This window comes from Agelaius tricolor, unplaced genomic scaffold, assembly GCF_023055355.1.
Source record: "Agelaius tricolor isolate 1412-34295 unplaced genomic scaffold, bAgeTri1.0.p SCAF_26, whole genome shotgun sequence".
In the NCBI taxonomy this organism is placed as follows: domain Eukaryota; kingdom Metazoa; phylum Chordata; class Aves; order Passeriformes; family Icteridae; genus Agelaius; species Agelaius tricolor.
The window spans coordinates 5,578,917-5,596,515 of record NW_027269286.1 but is presented as its reverse complement, the minus strand read 5'-3'; positions in this window follow the sequence as shown (position 1 = coordinate 5,596,515).

Genomic DNA, 17,599 nt, shown 5'->3' with positions numbered 1-17,599 from the left:
TGAATAACATTCTTTAATACAAGCATTTGGTGTTAGTAGAACAGGTTTGGGTTTTTGGGGTTTTTTTAATTAGTGTCACTGATTTATTTCCTGAAACACTAATGACAACTAGAAAAACTGTTAAATCTATCACTAAGAGAACAAATGCCCTTTTTGGCCACTTCTCATCTTTTATCATCTGCTTTATCTTAGACGTTCATAGCTCAGCACCTGAAACTAGAGGTGATTATTTCTTTTGTTTTGTGTTGTGAGATTTGTTCTGATTTTTGAAATATCTTCATTTATCTGTCAGGAACAAAGGCTAAGCAGGAAATGGTTGAGCAGCCAAAGCTGCTCCATAGAGCAGCTCTGCCTCCTAAGCTGCTGTCTAAACTGTCTGCACCAAGGGAGAATGTTGACAAAGGTAAACTGCATAGACAGTTTCTGTGGCTCATAGTTACAAATGCCATGTGCTCTCTAAAATTGACACAGAAGAAGATAGATTGGCAGCTGACCCCCTAGTGCAAAGCAGTGTGAAGGAGATTGCAGTATGACCCATATGACCTGCATCTCTTTGGGAGGCTCCTCATGTAAACTGGGGAAGAGTCCTATTGGCAGGGCCTGGAAGTTGAGCCTTCCACCTATCAGATTTGAATGCTACCCACTGGATAATAGAGGCATTCCCCTTAGCTCATCAGAAAATATGAGACATAGCAGGAAAAACTGCTGGTGTCAAGAAAAATAAAATTTGATCACATGGAGTCAAACCATAGGGGAAGTGAGATACAGCTTGGATTCAGAAAAAATTGAAAAAATGACATTTTGGGGGATGGTCATGCTTTTTTCAGAATATGCAATCCTGTGAAAAGAAGTATCTTGGCTTATATTATTTTACAAGGATCAGAGATTTCTAATTAAAAGAAGAAAGAACTTTCTGTGCAGTGTGCTTTAGAAAGAACCAGGCATTTTGTGTGCTTCTTATATATGTGAATGAAAAGCTCTTTCCAGTTTATATAAAGTAGCTATTGATTAAATATTTAAGGACTAACCTTTAAAAATAGAGGTGAAAAACAATAACATGATCTCTAATTATAACATTTTTAACCTAAGTAATATATGAATGAGATGGAAACTAGGCACCACTCCTGAAAACAGATCTGTGGAGAAGAACCCTGGCATCTGTGCAGGTTCACTGACTTCTGTCAACAACCTCAGGCCCCAGGAGCCGCTGTAAAAAAACAGAATGCAGAAATTTTACAGTGGTTTTTCTTACAGATCAGCTCAGTAGAATAAAGTTGTAGCATGGAAAAACAATGATGTCCGTATGACTGAGATTAAGAGATCAAATCAAGTTTGGCGGTTTTTCCATCCCGCTTCTGTAATCTGGTAGGAGTATATAAATAGCTAAAACTCCTCAATCTTCACATAGTCAGTGAAGAAAAGAGGGAGAAAATACATCAAAAGGGTTTTTATGATGTCTGAGAGAAATGGTAAGTAATTTGAATATTCATTTTGTTAGAATACTGTCATACTGTACATATCTTCATTATGTAATATTAAACTAAAAGGAGTGACAGTAATATATTAAAAGTAATACCTTTCTAACAGTATGAAAAACAGTAAAGAAAACTCAGTTAAAGAAGTAAGGATGAAAAGTCAGATAATATAATATCCCTTGATATTATTAAGCCCTGCTGAATATTATTTTGAAAGTCTGGTAAAATCTGTTTAGGTGCAATACAGTTCCAGTCTGGCGCTGCCCAAACAGATGTAAATATTTCTGGCTCATTACCAGAGCTGTGATTCAATGATTTAAGCCATTTAAAAAATGATAGAAAAACATTTGATCTGGAATCAAAGTTCTGCTGTGCTGGCTCTCATTCTAGTCGTACATATTACTGATGAATGCTATTTAGAGGTTGTGTATTTATATAGTAAACATGACAGAAATCTAAGAGCTGGCAGTAAAGTTTGTTCAAGGATCATTTCTCCAAATGGAACTATCACACTTGAAAGATATTTATGCAGCAACATGCCCATTGATCAGCAGGCAACACTTCAGCAATGGTACTTCCATCATCTTGGTGGATGGAATTGTTTTGTGCTCCACGAAGTGTGAGACTGAGACTGAAGAGCAGAAGCCCTGGGCTGGAAAAAAGACAATATTTTGTGTTGTCACTAGCTTTTCCCTCACAGAGGAGTGTAGAAAGTGGGGCTGTAACAAAATGAGGTTGTTGATTAAAAAGGCAGCAGAAATGTCATGGAGGGTGGGCTGTGCCCACCTGAGAGCTGGAAGCCATCAGACACTGAGGCTGGGGGCAGGGAAGTCAGGGAGATAAGCCAATGGTCCCAGCTTTCTTTGAGAGCTAAGCTGTGGCAGAGATGTGTAAAGAGTGACTTCTCCCTCAGCAGGTCCCAGGAAATGAGCCTCCCTCATTAAGGGAACAGAGCATCAACACTGTGGAGCTAAAGAGACTGAGTGAAGGATAATTTACTAAGTATTTCTTTGTTGATAAAAATGTTCACAACTAAATGGCTGCTGTCTGCAGTGCTGTTCAGAAACCAAAGAGTAGCTCAGGACCCAATGGTCCTCTAAACTGAGGTCTTTGGAGATAGCCCTGGTGGCAAAGCCCTGAGCCCAGTTCCAGTGTGAGGTGTATAAAATGAACCTTTGACTCAGTGTTTTCATTTGGTTTCCATGGCACAGTTTAGTGAGGGGGGATAAAGGGGTGTCTTCCATGAGAAGCTGCCAGAAGCTTCTCCCATATCTGACAGATCCAATGCCAGCCAGCTCCAGGATGCACGCACTGCTGGCCAAGGCCAAGCCCTTCAGTAATTGTGGTAGCTCCTGACCACAGCCCCCATTCCCTGTCCTGCTGCACCACTAAGGGGAAGAAAGTAGAAAAATCAGGAGTGAAGTTAAGCCCAGGAAGAAGGGAGGGATGGGGAGAAGATGCTTTAAGATTTTGAGTTTTTTCTTATTACTCTGCCCTGGTTCAATTGTTAATAAGTTCAGTTCGTTTCCCCAAGTCAAATTTTCCTAGTGATGGTAACTGGTGAGCCATGTCTCCCTGTCCTTACCTTGACCCACAAGCCTTTTGTTGTATTTTCTCCCCTCTGCCCAGCTGAGGGGAATGACAGACTGGCTTTGGTGGGTACCTGGCATCCAGCCAGAGTCAAACCCCCCAGTGGTGTGGGACACTAGGGCTCAGTGCCAACTGTTGCAATCAGAATATAGAAATTTAGCAGAAAATGAGGCCTCTTGCACTCCAGCTGGTCCCCAGAGATCAGAGGGGCTGGGTGTGGCTGGGTTTAGTTTCTGATTATAGCCAATTTGACACTATCAGCCTGTTATAGATGGATAATAAGATGATTGGCTCTCACAATTAAGGGATAACTATTGTGTGAATATTAAGGAAAGCTTTAGTGATGTATAGTTATGTTGTTGTTGTTTAGGATGTCCTGCGTTCTCCTCCTAGTTCCCCTTCCCCCTCTGTATTTTTACCATCAGACAGCTGGGGTTGTCTAGGACAGGTAAAAAGAAGGATACACATGTATCCCTTACCTGGGGCAGTTGGCAATGGAAAAGCTTGTTGCTTAGGGGGTGTGGCATGGCAACACCTGACCTCCAATCAAGTTAAAAGAAATCAGTCTCCACTGATAAATGGCAAAGAAGAGCTGACTGACAGACTTTGGGAGAGGCCAGGGCTGGCTGATGCAACCCCCAGGGGTATAAAAGACTGAACATCCACCTTGAAGATGAACTGGCTGTGAGGTATCCATGAGGGCAGTTCTCAGTGCTGCAAATTTTTCCTTATATAGTCCTTTTGTTGTATTTTTGTCAAGGTTTAATAAACCTTTTTTAAATTTTCAAAGTGAGCAGTTGTTTCTCACAAGCCTCATCAAATTCAGTAAGAACTTGTACAATCCAGGTTCAAAACCAGTGCAGTTGATTGGAGCAACAGGAAAGCAGGTTCAGAATTGTCAGTGATAAATGCACTAACCACAGAGTGTTAATGGATGTTGCTACCCAAGGCACAGCAACAGATCTATCAGTGACATATATATATATATATATATATATATATATATATATATATATAATTCCTATATAATATATCCACTCCAATGTAGCTGAAGGTGCAAAGCTCACCTAAGCATCCCTTCAGGGGCAGAGGAGAGACACAGTCTTGACCATTCCAAAGCAGGCAGAGGTTTTTTTTTCCCCTGCCCCCCATCCCCATTTTTTTTTTTCCTTTTTTTTCTGGTCCTGGAACTCCTCTTGCCTATACTATAACTGTTGGCCCTTCCCAATGAAGTGGAAGAATCACATGTTATAGGTGGGGTTTTGGTGACTGTGGACTCAAATATAAGGCATTGTCACTTTTCTCTTCATTTGCATTCTTATGGGAGCAAAAGTTTATATGCAAATAGGGCTTTATGAGGGTTTTTTTTACTTTCTGCCAGAATTTGCAGTTGCAGTACCAGAGGTAGAAAGAACACTTCAATCACCCTCCACCTGCTGAGGCAGCTGTAAAGGCTGTGTGACCTCTGTCAGAGGTCACTCCAGGCAGGCATTGTTTCATTGTCAGCCCTTGCTTGAGCCAGGCTCTAGATAAGCAAGGAGCTCAGCTCAAGTTTGTCTCAACCAGCTTCATCAGTTCTTCATAGACTTAAGTCATGTCTGACTATTTGAGGCATCATCCTCCTCATGACCACAGACATGCAAACAACACCTATAAAAAGCACAAGAAATTCTGTGAAGCTGCCTGTGGCTGAAGTTCTGTGAAGTGTCCCATCCTACAGTCACTGTTGAGACAATTTCTAGAAGATTATTCCTTTGTTCCTTTCACAATTTCCTGTTCCTTGACCACGACTGACCTCACTTCTGCCATCACACTTCAAACATGTCCCTTCCATGGTGCCTTTTTTTGTATGGTATTTGCCTGATTTGCCTTTCCCATTCAGTAGGATTAGGAGATCCATGTAGGATGAGGCTTAGGTGATACATGGAACACTGTGGAGCATAAGGGGAGGGAACACTCACCAAAGGAGCCCCATCTACTTCTCAGGTGAAAGATCTCATTGCATTGGCACATGGCACCTTGCAAATGGATTCAGGATCCCTAAACAGGGACTTGTCAGTGATACAAGTGGCCATATTTCACACACAGGAGAACAAACACTGCTCATTCATTCTTCATTAAACTCACGAGGTACCTCTGAAAACCTGTCCTTTCTGTCCTGCTTCTGAGCCAACTTTTCTACTGGATACAGCACATCATTCAGAACAGTGTGCAGGAGAACTGCACTTGTGTTGGAAAAAAACCTAACATATTTTGTGATTGCCAACACTGAGATGCTTGGTCTCAATTGTTGGTGCATCTTCTCTGAACAAGAAAAATGCATATAGGGCATGGAGAATGTGTCACATGATGTTTTAATCAAAAAGGATGCCTGAGGATCCCTCATTATAAATACATTTCTTTCCCTTGTCTTCAGCAGGAAGGCTTTTTGGACAGATATCCAGCTAGAGCAGTAAAGAGTGCAAATAATGAAAATAGAAAAGAAGGGTCTGGCAGTGCTCAAGGGTTAGTCAGACAAACAGACACTTCCCTCAGCAATGAGCATTTAGTCCCTTCAAAATCCAGTGCAAAGATACAACCCAGACCATTCACCAGATTTGCCATGGTCAAGTGCAAATCCAGCTCAAAGGACCCTTCTTCAGACCCAGCTGGACCCTGGCACTTCACAGCCTGTTTGACCACATTTGTTCTTGCCTTATGTGCTTCCAACAGAGATAAGCCTATCTCCTTAGCCAGGATAATATCCATGGGCAAATACACTTGCAGCCCAGAACTACAGGTTTGCATGAATTAACGAGAGGTTTGATTCCTCCAAAGGAAATTTCCCAACAGAGCAGAAAGATGATGGATACTTCCCAGATCTAGTTCATAAGAATAACAATCCTGGATGTTGGTATTTGCCAGGCATAGCTGCAAGCCTTCCTGTCTACTCAGGAAGAAAAATGCCAAACCAACTACTTTCAATGGTGCTGACATAACTTGGGTTGAATTACAATTTCACAATAGGTGCAGTGCTGGGCAGGTGCCATAAAAATTATTCAGGATGCATCTGAAAGAACATGAGACAGTAAAGCTACAGAGGAAATAGCAAAAGGGGATGAGACAAAAGAAAGAAGAAATAAACAATGGAAAATTTAAGGCAAGGGTACTACAGACAAAAACCCCATAAGAATCAGTTATTCACACAGCTACTCTAATACTAAGTTTTAAATCACTAATATTTAGTTTTAAATAATTTCATTTTCAGGCAGTGGCAGGGCAAGAAACACAAGATCGCTTTACTGTCAATGAGGTTACAGTTCCAGAAGATACTGGAGCTGCTATTGACTCTTGAACACAGCAACATGAGCAATGCATCTTTAAGGAATATACCCTAAAGGCTAAAAGGAGTTTTCTGCTACAAGAAGCAACACAATGCTTCCACTTGGGACCTAGACATCAGTTTTTTCTCAGACTGTCTTGTTCATACTACATGTCTTGAATATTTCACAGCTACCTGTGAGAATGTCTGAAATGGATTTTCATTTTTGCTGGAAATGTCTTTCATCTTTACAATCACATGTTGTAGATTTTTTTTGCACAAAAAAGGATTTTCATTTGGGTTTTAATTTAAAGAAATACAGACAATTCTTCCTTACTCTGGCTTTAGTTATCTGTTACTACCCTGGGAAATCTTCAGCACTGAAGCAGTGTTTTCCTTGCAAAGCAGATGCCAGGAATCTAAGAAAATTCTGAACTCCAATGCAGTATATAACTTCTATTTCATTATAGTCATCTTCATTATTTACACTCATCTATGTATTTATTATAACCCTTAGATTTTGTTGTATGTAGTGGAACCCTTAGATTCATATTTGATAATATTACAAGGATTAATAGGTAATGTACATTGCATAGATTCACATTATTGTGTATCTGTTGTGAAAATGATTAAGTTCTGGTTTATATGGAACTGGATGGCAGATTATATATATATTAAAGTGTGTTTGAAATTATATAAGGCAAGAGTTAAATATTATCTGAGGATCTATGTACTTTGAGACAGTGTATGTAACAATAATAAGAAGAATGCAGGATTGGTGTTCTCCTATCAGAGTTTGTATAAAACTTCCTAGGTTAGAAATGAAAGAAAGAATTTGGTAAAAGAGCAACAAGCTGCAGAAGTTTCCCTGCCTGGTTTCTGGAGATGTTTTGGATTGCATGTTTGAATGGTTTGGATCTTCTCTAGAGGATGAATATAGTGCAGAAATTGACTGAGCTTCTTGAGTGAATGTATCCAGTATGCCATAGGAAGGGTGCAGAGGGAAGTCTAGCACAGTTGAACAATATGGGAGAGTGTTATTTTATGAAGCTGATTCAATTTATATGTCTCTTCTGTGCCTACTTTTTGTTTCACTTTCCAGACTCCACCCCTTTAATGTTACCTTTGTCTGCCTTAATCTGTCATTCAATAACTTACTCTTCTTTCCTACACAGGTCCATTCTGCTTATTTTCCATAACTTCACTGAAGGGGTGTAAAGCTGAAATTTCACAGTTTAGTTATATATAGATATATTTTATATTTTAGATATAAAGCTTTTGCCTGGGCAAAGACTGTTTTTGGACAACAGAGTTGTAGATGCAGGCTGGAAGAGAGTTCTGGCCAAGCCCTGCTCAGAGCAGCACCAGTTTAGACCTTCAGCTATCTCCCTCAAGAGCACAGGACCCTTGACCTAAAGAAATAATCCAGTAGTTTCCTGAACTTTTTAAAAACGTTATCCTCACCCTCCCTACTTTTCTGACTCATCATGTGTATGCAGCTAATTATATAAGACCACAGAATGTCAGATAAGTGACTTAAATGAAGGTATTACTAGCAGTCAGACTTCTCTTTTGAAAAGTTTCACTTCTCCTTTTGTAGAGCAGAGCAGGACTAGATGACTTCAGAGGTCCCCTTCAGCCTATATTTTTCTGACTCCATGGTTCTCTGTAATTTCTAATTTTAATTCCCAATTCATCTTTCTATTTTATTTCCTTGTAGGCTGTTTTTATTAGAAGATCTCTAGTATTTGGATGTTGCCCATAATGATATTAACTTTATTCCTGATGACATCAAGAACCTCAGGTACCTAAACAACAGAAAATGAAAACAGATCTGTACATCATAATGCTCTGGACCATATTTGGATATTAATTATGCCACTGAATACATGTGAAAGATTCATTTCCCCCTTCTTCTTATTATTCCTGTCCTATGGGAAAGTCTCATTGAAACAAAAACAGCAGATGATAACAGCATACCAGAAACAGCTGTGGGTAGTGTAGACCCAGCCACTATTTGCAAGAACCTTGATGATAGCCATAAGTGGAATATTCCTGTACAAAATATGATCATTCCCTCAACTCACCATATGTGTTCACATACTCTTGCTTTCTATGATAAGGAAAGTGAAGATGTATTTCTAAAGCATGTATGGGTGTTTTTAAGCAGTGTGAAGTGTTGGTGAGATAAAAATTAAAATGGGGAGCCACCCAATAGAATCTGTAGGAAAAAAAAATATTCATATGAGACTTGTTCTTTGCTGAACATAATGTTGATGTTATCAGTATATACATGTCTAATAAATTCAGATGTTCAAATTCCTGTTTTTCCAGATAATCCAGGTACTTAAAGTATCATTAGAAAAGTACTGTACATACAATTGTGTCTAGAATGCAAAGTGCACTATGAGAAACACATCGCATTTTTAATGTACATACCAGCTTGGTTTATTGATTCACCAAATAGGAATTAGGAGAACAATAATGTGGTCAAGGTTGGATATGGTGTGAAGAGCCTATAAATGCCTAGTGATCCCTCAAGTTACCTAAAAATCAAGTGTTTGAACACTGAAGAGAACCAGCTCTCTGTTTTGCTACCTGGGATTTTGAATCTTCCACTAAAATTCCTCTGAACAAAAAATTACTTTTTGCACCCCTTGTTCTGGAATAACACTATTCAGAATATTCAGAATTCATTAGCCTGAGATGCTTGATCATGTGGCTGCCATTTGCTTCTCCAGAAAGAACGCAAAGGAAAAGTGCCTAGACATTAAAGATAGAAAACAAAACAAAACAAAAAAATGGATGAGCAATACAGAAATATGTCCCATTTTCTTGCCTCCCCCAAGGAGTATTATGAATAAGAAATATGCAGAGATGACCCCAAATCAGTAATTGTACAAGTACTAGGAGAGTGGAACTTCATAAGTGGTCCACTCTTTCACATGAAATTAATGGGGTATGAGGTATGTCATGGTTTGCTCAAATCCAGATATCAAGTGTAACTGAATGAACATGAAACCACTTTTAAGGGAGATTTTTTATCAGGCATGCAAATATTTCCTTGTATCTGAGGTTTCCTAGGATTTTACACTGCCTCCTGTCCTCCAGACAAATGTGTGTTGCAGCTTCACGTTGTGGCCGTGTGCCAAGCAGTCTGCTCAGGAGGGGGACGGACCTGAAGCTCACAGCTGAGACAAAATTATGTCAGCTCCATTTCTGGGAACTGCAAAATCATTTTCTCCCCTCTCTCTCCAGCTCACAGCACTGAACAGCACATCTTTCTATTTTTGACCCTCCTGCCTCCTGCCCCACGGGAGCCCTGCAGACTGTGCATTAAGGCCGCAGTAATTACTCCTCTGCAGTGGTGTGGGCCCGCACTGAAGTGGAGCTGGAAAGCTTAAGCACCTTCTCTAGTGATGAACCACAGCCATTTTGAGGCCAGATTATTTCTTTAATCTGCATTTATAAGTGAGGAGGTTGAGCTGCTGTGGGTGTGTGTACATAATTTTAGAAGGGTGATGCCAAGGTTTTGACCCAGTTTCTTCTCCAGCAGAGTTTTACTGTCTGTGATTGCTGCAGTAGACCTTGGTGTGGCAAGGACTTTGGCTCATCATTGCAGGTACATACTTAGATGCTACAGAAACCTCATGTCTCAGACTGAGTCTTGTCTCCTGGACCTCGTGAAAAGTGATCTGGATTGCAGCAGAGGAACTGTAAATGGGATAAAATAGTTTAAAAATACAAGATCTCATGTTATGTTGTTCTGTTGTACAACCTGGGACTCAGCTGGAGCAGTGATGGTATCAGTGCTTTCAGCTCTGAAAGGTCTGTTTTATCAGTGTACATATAGTTGAATCAAAATGAAAGGCAGACTCAGCCCTAGGTAAAATCAATGAAGTTATATGCTGACCCTGTGTTTCCTTCAGTGATACTTGGAGAGGGATCAGATTTTTTCTGCTAGCACTATGTCACTTTACATCATAAGGCTTGTCCAAAAAAAAACCCCACCACAACAACAAAAACAAACAAAAACCCCCAAACCAACAACAATACAAAAAAACCCCAAACAAACAAACAAACAAAACCAAAAAAAAACCCAAAACAAAACAAACTGATGACTCTATTCCTGGACCACAAATTACATATAGGACATATTTGTCAAAACTGCAACATTTTTGCAAACTTTAGAAGGTCTTGCAAATAAATCTTGGCATTTCTAGTAAATACATTTGGTTTATTATAGGAACAAAACCTGAATTTTTCATGAGTTGCAGTCCCCAAATCTGAAATGTCTGATGCTTCTTCTAAACATTAAGACCTCAAACAAACAAAAGCACTTTGCCTAAGTGCCTTGATGTTGAAGATGGCCTGCCACAGCTTCTGATCTGCTACTGCTCAACCACTGTACTGCTCAGTAAGGGCTTATTGGTTCTCCCCGTTTTTTCCCACATGGCACCTGTACCAGAGATACAACACACAAACATAGTGAAACTCTAAAGCTTTTTTAATTTTGAAAAATCAAACCCCTCTGATTTTATTACAACTCACATAACAAGACATTATTATTAAGTGTGGCAGATTTTAATATCTTTGGTTAAATTACAAAATCCAGCATTTTTTCACAGCTACAGTAGAAGGGGTTTATTTTGATCTCTGTAACAAACATTGTACTTTTGCCTATTCCAAAGGCAAACATTTTCTGTATTGAAGGATTTATACCTTAGGTCTGTAACAGACTTTGGGCTCTGATGCACTGAATCCTGTGCCTGAGTCCTCTCTGACCGTGGAATACCTGCAGCTACAACCTGGACTAAACAGGAGAAAGAGACTTCCCAGAATGGCCCTATGGGACTTGTCCAAACCTGGTGTTTTCATAACCTTCAGCTGGAAGTGCCTTGGTTTTGTTGTGTGTCTTCATTGTCAATAATGTAAACTGTCTCAACAGTCAATATTGTTTGACTTGAGGCTGGAAAGTCTGGAAATGGCTTTTCACAGATGTGGGATACACAGCATAATAAATGCAGGTGGGACTCCAAGACAGAAGAGGCAAATGCTAAGGAAGAGATGAAAAACTGGTGCCACAGGTCTTCTTTGCATCCAAACCCTCCTATGCACAGATGTAATCCTCTGTCCCAGTGATGGGAACGCAGTATTTGTCCCAAAATAGCTGCTGGATAAATTGCATCAGTAAATAAATAACACAGTATTTATCCCAAAATAGCTGCTGGATAAATTGCATCAAAGACAGAGCCCTACATATGGGCCTCCTGCTTGTCTAAGAATTAGGCCACAAAGGCAGGTGCCTTCTGCTGACCTCTCTCTCTGGCCCCACGAATCTTGCATGCCTGATGATGGCTGTGTAGCCTAGTGTCACTGTCATATTTTCTGAAAAATCCCTTCACCAGGATTTCTTCTCCTAGGAAGGTGAGAAGCCTCAGAGAAAAATGTAAATAATAATTATTTAATTCACTTCTCCTGTGTTTACTGCTTTGGAATGTGGTTTGGACATTGTTTACCAATTGTCAATGTTTGATTGGTTTCATGTGAATTGTTTTTACTTAATGACCAATCACCATAAGCTGTGTTGAACTCTGAGGAGTCAGTCACGAGTTTTTATTATCATTCTTTTCTAGCCTTCTGTCAGTATCCTTTTTCTTTAATTCAGTTTTAGTATAGTATTCTTTAATATAATATAATAAAATAATAAATCAGCCTTCTGAGAACATGAAGTCAGATTCCCCATCTCTCACCTCATCCTGGGGACCTCACAAACTCAACAGCCTAGTAGCCCCCATTTCTCTCCCCAGCACCCTTTCTGCTTTCCAGCATGTATCACTTTATTCTCACTGACCTGTGGCTGGTGAGCTCTGCTCCACTAGGGCCACAGGGAGTGAAAGCACCTCAGCCAAAGGGGGAATGCTTTTCACTTCCTGGTGAGTGCTGCTCCAACTTCTGCTCAGCTGGGCAGACACAGTTTCCCTTCTCCCCTCCACCTCAGTGGTGTCCTTGTGTGGTCCCCACAGAACAGTCACCCACCTGTGTGTGCAGCAGGGAGGCTTCAAGTGCATTGAGGAGCTGCAAGGAGAATTTGGTTGCCTGTGGACAAAGGCCAAGCCAAGGACACAGTGAGGCTTCGCTCTGTTAACACACCCAAAATCTTGTTTCTGTGGAGCTGAAGGATGGAAGTAATTTTGTGACTCTTTCTCCACTTGCTGGACTAATCATAGTAAAAACCTCAACTTCTTGTTTCTGCTGGGATTTTCACTGGAGTCATTAATATCAGTTATAAGTACCCAGCCACATGCTGCCAGAAATAGGGAAATAGGGATAGACAGCAGTGGGGACTGGGAGTGAAATTGGAGACATTTAAATGCAGAAGCAGAAAATTATGTAGCAGAAAGAGAACTGCAAGAGGGAATTCAGAGTTTTAATAGAACTCATGGGCATTGCAGAGAAGAGAAAATCTGAAGGAGTTTTTGCAAATTATAAGTATTATTCAAACACAGAAAACAGGGAAATATGTCACTTGCAAGGAGATTGCCATTGGCTAAGAGTTAAAGCTTCACATACAGAGGGGAATGGCTAGTATTGAAACTCCACAGCAGTTTCAATGCCTACCATGGAACAGGTAGTCTGAACAACCACTCTGTTATTTTGAGAGGAAAAGGAAAAGAAAAGCTCCACGGTACAGAAATAAGAGAGAATTTTCTTTTCCTTTAAAGTTGTTTGGGATTTATGTAACTCCAGAAGATTTGTGCACGCTGAGGAACCTATGGCTGAAAATCAAAATAATCCAGAAACCAGCAAGATGCCCAGTAAAATTAACAGTGACCTTTGGCTTTGTCTCACCTGTTGCTAGCTACTCATGGTGAGTAAAGTGAACTCTGCGCTGCAGAGTACAGTACAGAGCACAGAGTACAGCAGGTGCTTCTGCAAAGGCACATGAAGGCATAGATAAACACAGACATGTGTGACCTTCTGTGCTCTGGGCTGGCAGAGAAGGAGCTGTGAGCTGCAGTGACATTGTCTTCCATGCTACTGTAGTAGTAGTAGCAGTAGTAGTAAGAGTATCTCAAGTGCAGCACTCTCTCAGATACTCACTCTCTGGCTTCTAAGTGAGAGTTTGGGCTGTGCCAGGGACAGGGAGTGTGTCTGATCCTGCCTGAGCAGATATGCCTTTAAGGAACAGTAGTCCTCTGTCTTCCACAGGAAAAAAAAAAAAAAAAAAAACAAAAAAAAAAACAACAACAAAACATTTGATAACTCTGACCAGCTCTAGGGATAACTTTAAAAATTTTCTTCCTTTATTTTAGGAATGGCTGTAAAGCTTTCCAGGATTAATTAATAGGAAGAGTCTCCAGACTGAAAGAGCTCCAAATGCATTCGGGATTTCTGGCCCAGATTCCCAGCCTCTGTGCCAGGCTCCAGGGGCAGCAGGGATGTACTCTGCATTGCTGACATGGCAGCAGCACAGAGAGCTGGCACTCAGTGTGTCTTTTACAAAACGTGAATAATGCAAGGAGCTAAGGGAATATAGGAATAGGAGTGGGCAAGCTTGGAGAAACGAGAGGGTGCCAAGCTGGCTGTGAGCACACGGTGCAGCTGTGTCCTGCAGCCGCTGGAGATGCTGGGGGGGCGGGCATCCCTCCCTCGGATGAGCCTTCGCTCCTCTCCCGCCTGGAGCGGCTCCGCGCACCCACCTTGGGAGCAGAGAGCAGCACAGCCCTGCTGAGGCCAGCCGTCTGGTTCTGCCCCTGGTTCTGGGCAGGAGTTGCACTTTGTGTGGCTCCAGCTACACCGCGGCGTGTTTGCGGGGCCTGGTTTGTCGGTCTGTCCGTCCCCGCCGTCCGTGCGCCCTGTCCCGCACACGGCAGCTGTGTACAGCCAGCCCCCTCTAGTGGCACTCGGCCCCGCAGCGGCGGATGCCTCTGGTCGAGACTGCGCTCGGCTTTTTAAATTTTTTAATTCTATACTACATTACAGAGCATGGTGAGACGAGATGGTGACATAGAATGGCAGGTTCGGAGAGATTTGCACTGCTTGACTCGCCCACAGTCTCTCTTACCTTGCATACGGAGCACGTCACCCTCAGAAGTTTCTGTGGTGGAGTGAAATGAAAGCCACGATCAAAGCTGCTGCTCGGGAATACACAGCTCTTCAGCTCACCACTAAGGCTCCTCTCAGCTCCTCTGTGAAAGCCTTCAAACCTAATTTGCCTTCCTCCTCATCCAGGCCACTCCCCAACTCTCCCATTTACACCTTTAAATGTAAAGCTGGTGTTAGATGAGATCCATCCCCTGAAACTACACTTGAGCATTTTACTAGCAGTATTTATTGCAGTGTAACTTCAGGCATCTGACCCACATGCTGGACCATAGGCATCATATTTTGCATGGGATGGCCTACAGACAGAGCTCATGCTTACACAGTTCCTCAAACAGAAGACTGGAAAATATTAAAATTACAGCTAGTTTGTGCTGGGGACCTCAGTTTGATCTTTCCACTAACTCAGATTTTTGAAATTGTGTACTCTGGAGGCAGAGGACCAAGGTTATGTGAGTTTAAAAGTTTTTTTCTTTTTTGTTTTATCCGGAGATCACTAAAAATATAATTCTGACTTACACATCATATTTAGATAGTGCAGAAATTACTGACTACTGGGTGATAAGCACACAGCATTCTTGCTTCTCAGATGTGGCCTGATTTGAGACAAGATGTAATTTAGTCAAAGCTAAAATTGGCATCTCTTGATTGTATTGCACTGGACCCTGCTCCTTTAAACATGTGTCTCTGTGTGTGCATGCATGTAAAAGTAGGTGAGTGCAGACATACCTGTACAGGCAGGCAGGGTGAGAGGGGAAGGAAGCTTTTTATTGCAAATCCTTTCTCAATTCACAGCTCTGGTCAGCTGAAAGGAGCTCTAAGTGTGCATGTAAAAAGGATGGTGAAGCAAGACACCCTGAGAGCTCCTGCCTTTGCATGTTGAGGGCAATGTAGCTGCGAGTGACATACACTCATGCACTGATTTTGCACAGCCAGTGGAGAGAATTTGGGCCACAGTTAATAACTGCAGCATGTTCTCTCCCATAGCTTTCAGAGGAAAAGCCAATGATTGCAGACTGTGTACTGCATTCCTTGGCTGTGTGGCTACACCCGTGGTATTTTGTACCTGTAAAATACAGACAGATTTCTAGGCCAACACACAGGGCTGGTCACTGGACCAGTTGGAGCATGCAGGAGTGTGTCCGCCTACCAGAAAACCATCATTTGCTGCAGCCCAGTTGTGTTAGGCAAGCACAGGAAAGATGTTTGTGTTGGGAGAATGAAGTGGAGCTTACAACAGAAAAAACTGCAACCATCTGTGCTTAACAGCACTGGGCTGTTGCCCCATCACATTTACAAAACTCCCAACAGACTTGCTCCTGCTGTTCTGCATGTTTGCTTTTCACTCTTACCTGCTCCCTGTTCTGTCTTCTCACTGAGCTCAGCACACGTGGCTGTTTCTGCCACCTGCAACAGCCCCATCTCCTGTACCATCTATAGTGTCCTCTGGAGCCCAGCTGAGGAAGAATCTTCCAGCTCTCATGATGAGAGGAAAACTGAGGTTTCTGCTTCATTGATTTACACTGGTGGCAAGGGAGGTGAACAGATACAAGTCACTGCTTTCCTCATTCTTCCTGCCTGTGAACTGTACCAAATCCCTTTGGAGGTAAAGGCACATCTTGCTGATCAACCTATGAAACACACACCACTCCTTTCTTGGCCCTCATCTTGGCTTAGGGAACAGTCCTAGGGCACTGCACAGGGTATAAAACGTATGTGATATCTTATTTTTCAGTGTAGAGCTGCCTATGGCTGAGGAGCCCAGAACCAGGCATGAGGACATTCCTACCTGCAGGCACATAGCTGACCAGTAAATACCAGACTGGCCACCTGGGGCTTCTACAAGCAACCTACAACCCTCACACATAACTAGAAGCTCGAGATGATGTATAAATTCCACTATTTCCTGAAGCCCCAGTGCATGAACTACCACACAGAGGGTGATATGCCACACCAGAGCCTCTTGCTCAAGTGGGATTCTCAGCCCTGACTTTCTGCATGACGCTGGGACCTCTTTCTCACTCTCTGACTCACAGGTGTCAAATGTCACAGCACTGCAGTCACAGTACAAACACAGGGGGTTGATCCACTCCCCCTCCTTGCTTCATTCTGATGCCTGCTTAGCAGAGAGGAGGGAGGGGGAAACCCTTTTTTTTCTTTTTCTTTTGCAAAAATAAGGAAAATCCTAAGTCATCCCTTATTTCACTGGGGTAGAATCAGAAATGATTCAGTGTCAGCAACTTCCATCTTCTTCCTTCCCCTGATTCAGGCAGAACTCTGAAGACAAGTCCTGTGTAGCCATAAGCCATCTTTTCTTTGGACAGGGTTTTGCACACATCCTTAAGGACAGGACAAGCAAACAGTAAATGCCAGCTGCCCTCTGCCCCTGCATGGGCAGTGCATGAAATGAGCTATAGCACAGCACAGGGACAGCACCAGCAGGTAGGTTTTCTGCCATCTGCTGTCAAATGTGGATGGTAGGTCTTGCTTGAGAAATCTGCCCTAAGGCACTAGCATGGTTTCAGTAATTGTTTTCCTGGTAAGACCCAGTGCACAGAAAAGACTGACAACACCTATGGATGTATTGGTTTGGAAAATAGCACCCTGAGGAGAGTCTGATACTGTGTTACCTGTGATCATAGCCCAGCTTTGAAGACAAAAGAAGCGTCATTTTTTTCATGAGGTGTAGCAAACAGCATTTGTAAATCTAGAGCACTTGTGGATTATGAAGTCTGAGGATTTACAATCAGGTTTTTTTTTTTTACTCAGACAAAAGCATGTGCTTGTCCTCTGTCATCAACATGAAGTGGGAAAAAAAGTGTGAGCTCCGTCTTACAGAATTAGAAAGAGGTTTTTTCCTCTAAGCTTGAATTCTGAATTCCTTTGACTGGGAAGCTATGTAGGTGAGCACGGATCATTGGGAAACAGTCATGGTTTAGTTGTTGACATGTGCTTCAGGCTTCACTGGCAGGTCAAGTTGGAAGAAAGGATGAGTGGTGAAAATGTACCCAGGAGACAGCAAGTGTGGATTTCAGTCCTGAAGAAAGTGAAGGCTCTTAGTAATGGTTAAAGGCCAACTCATATGATATGTGCTGGAAAATCAGAGTTCTTTGGGTTGCTCCTCTGG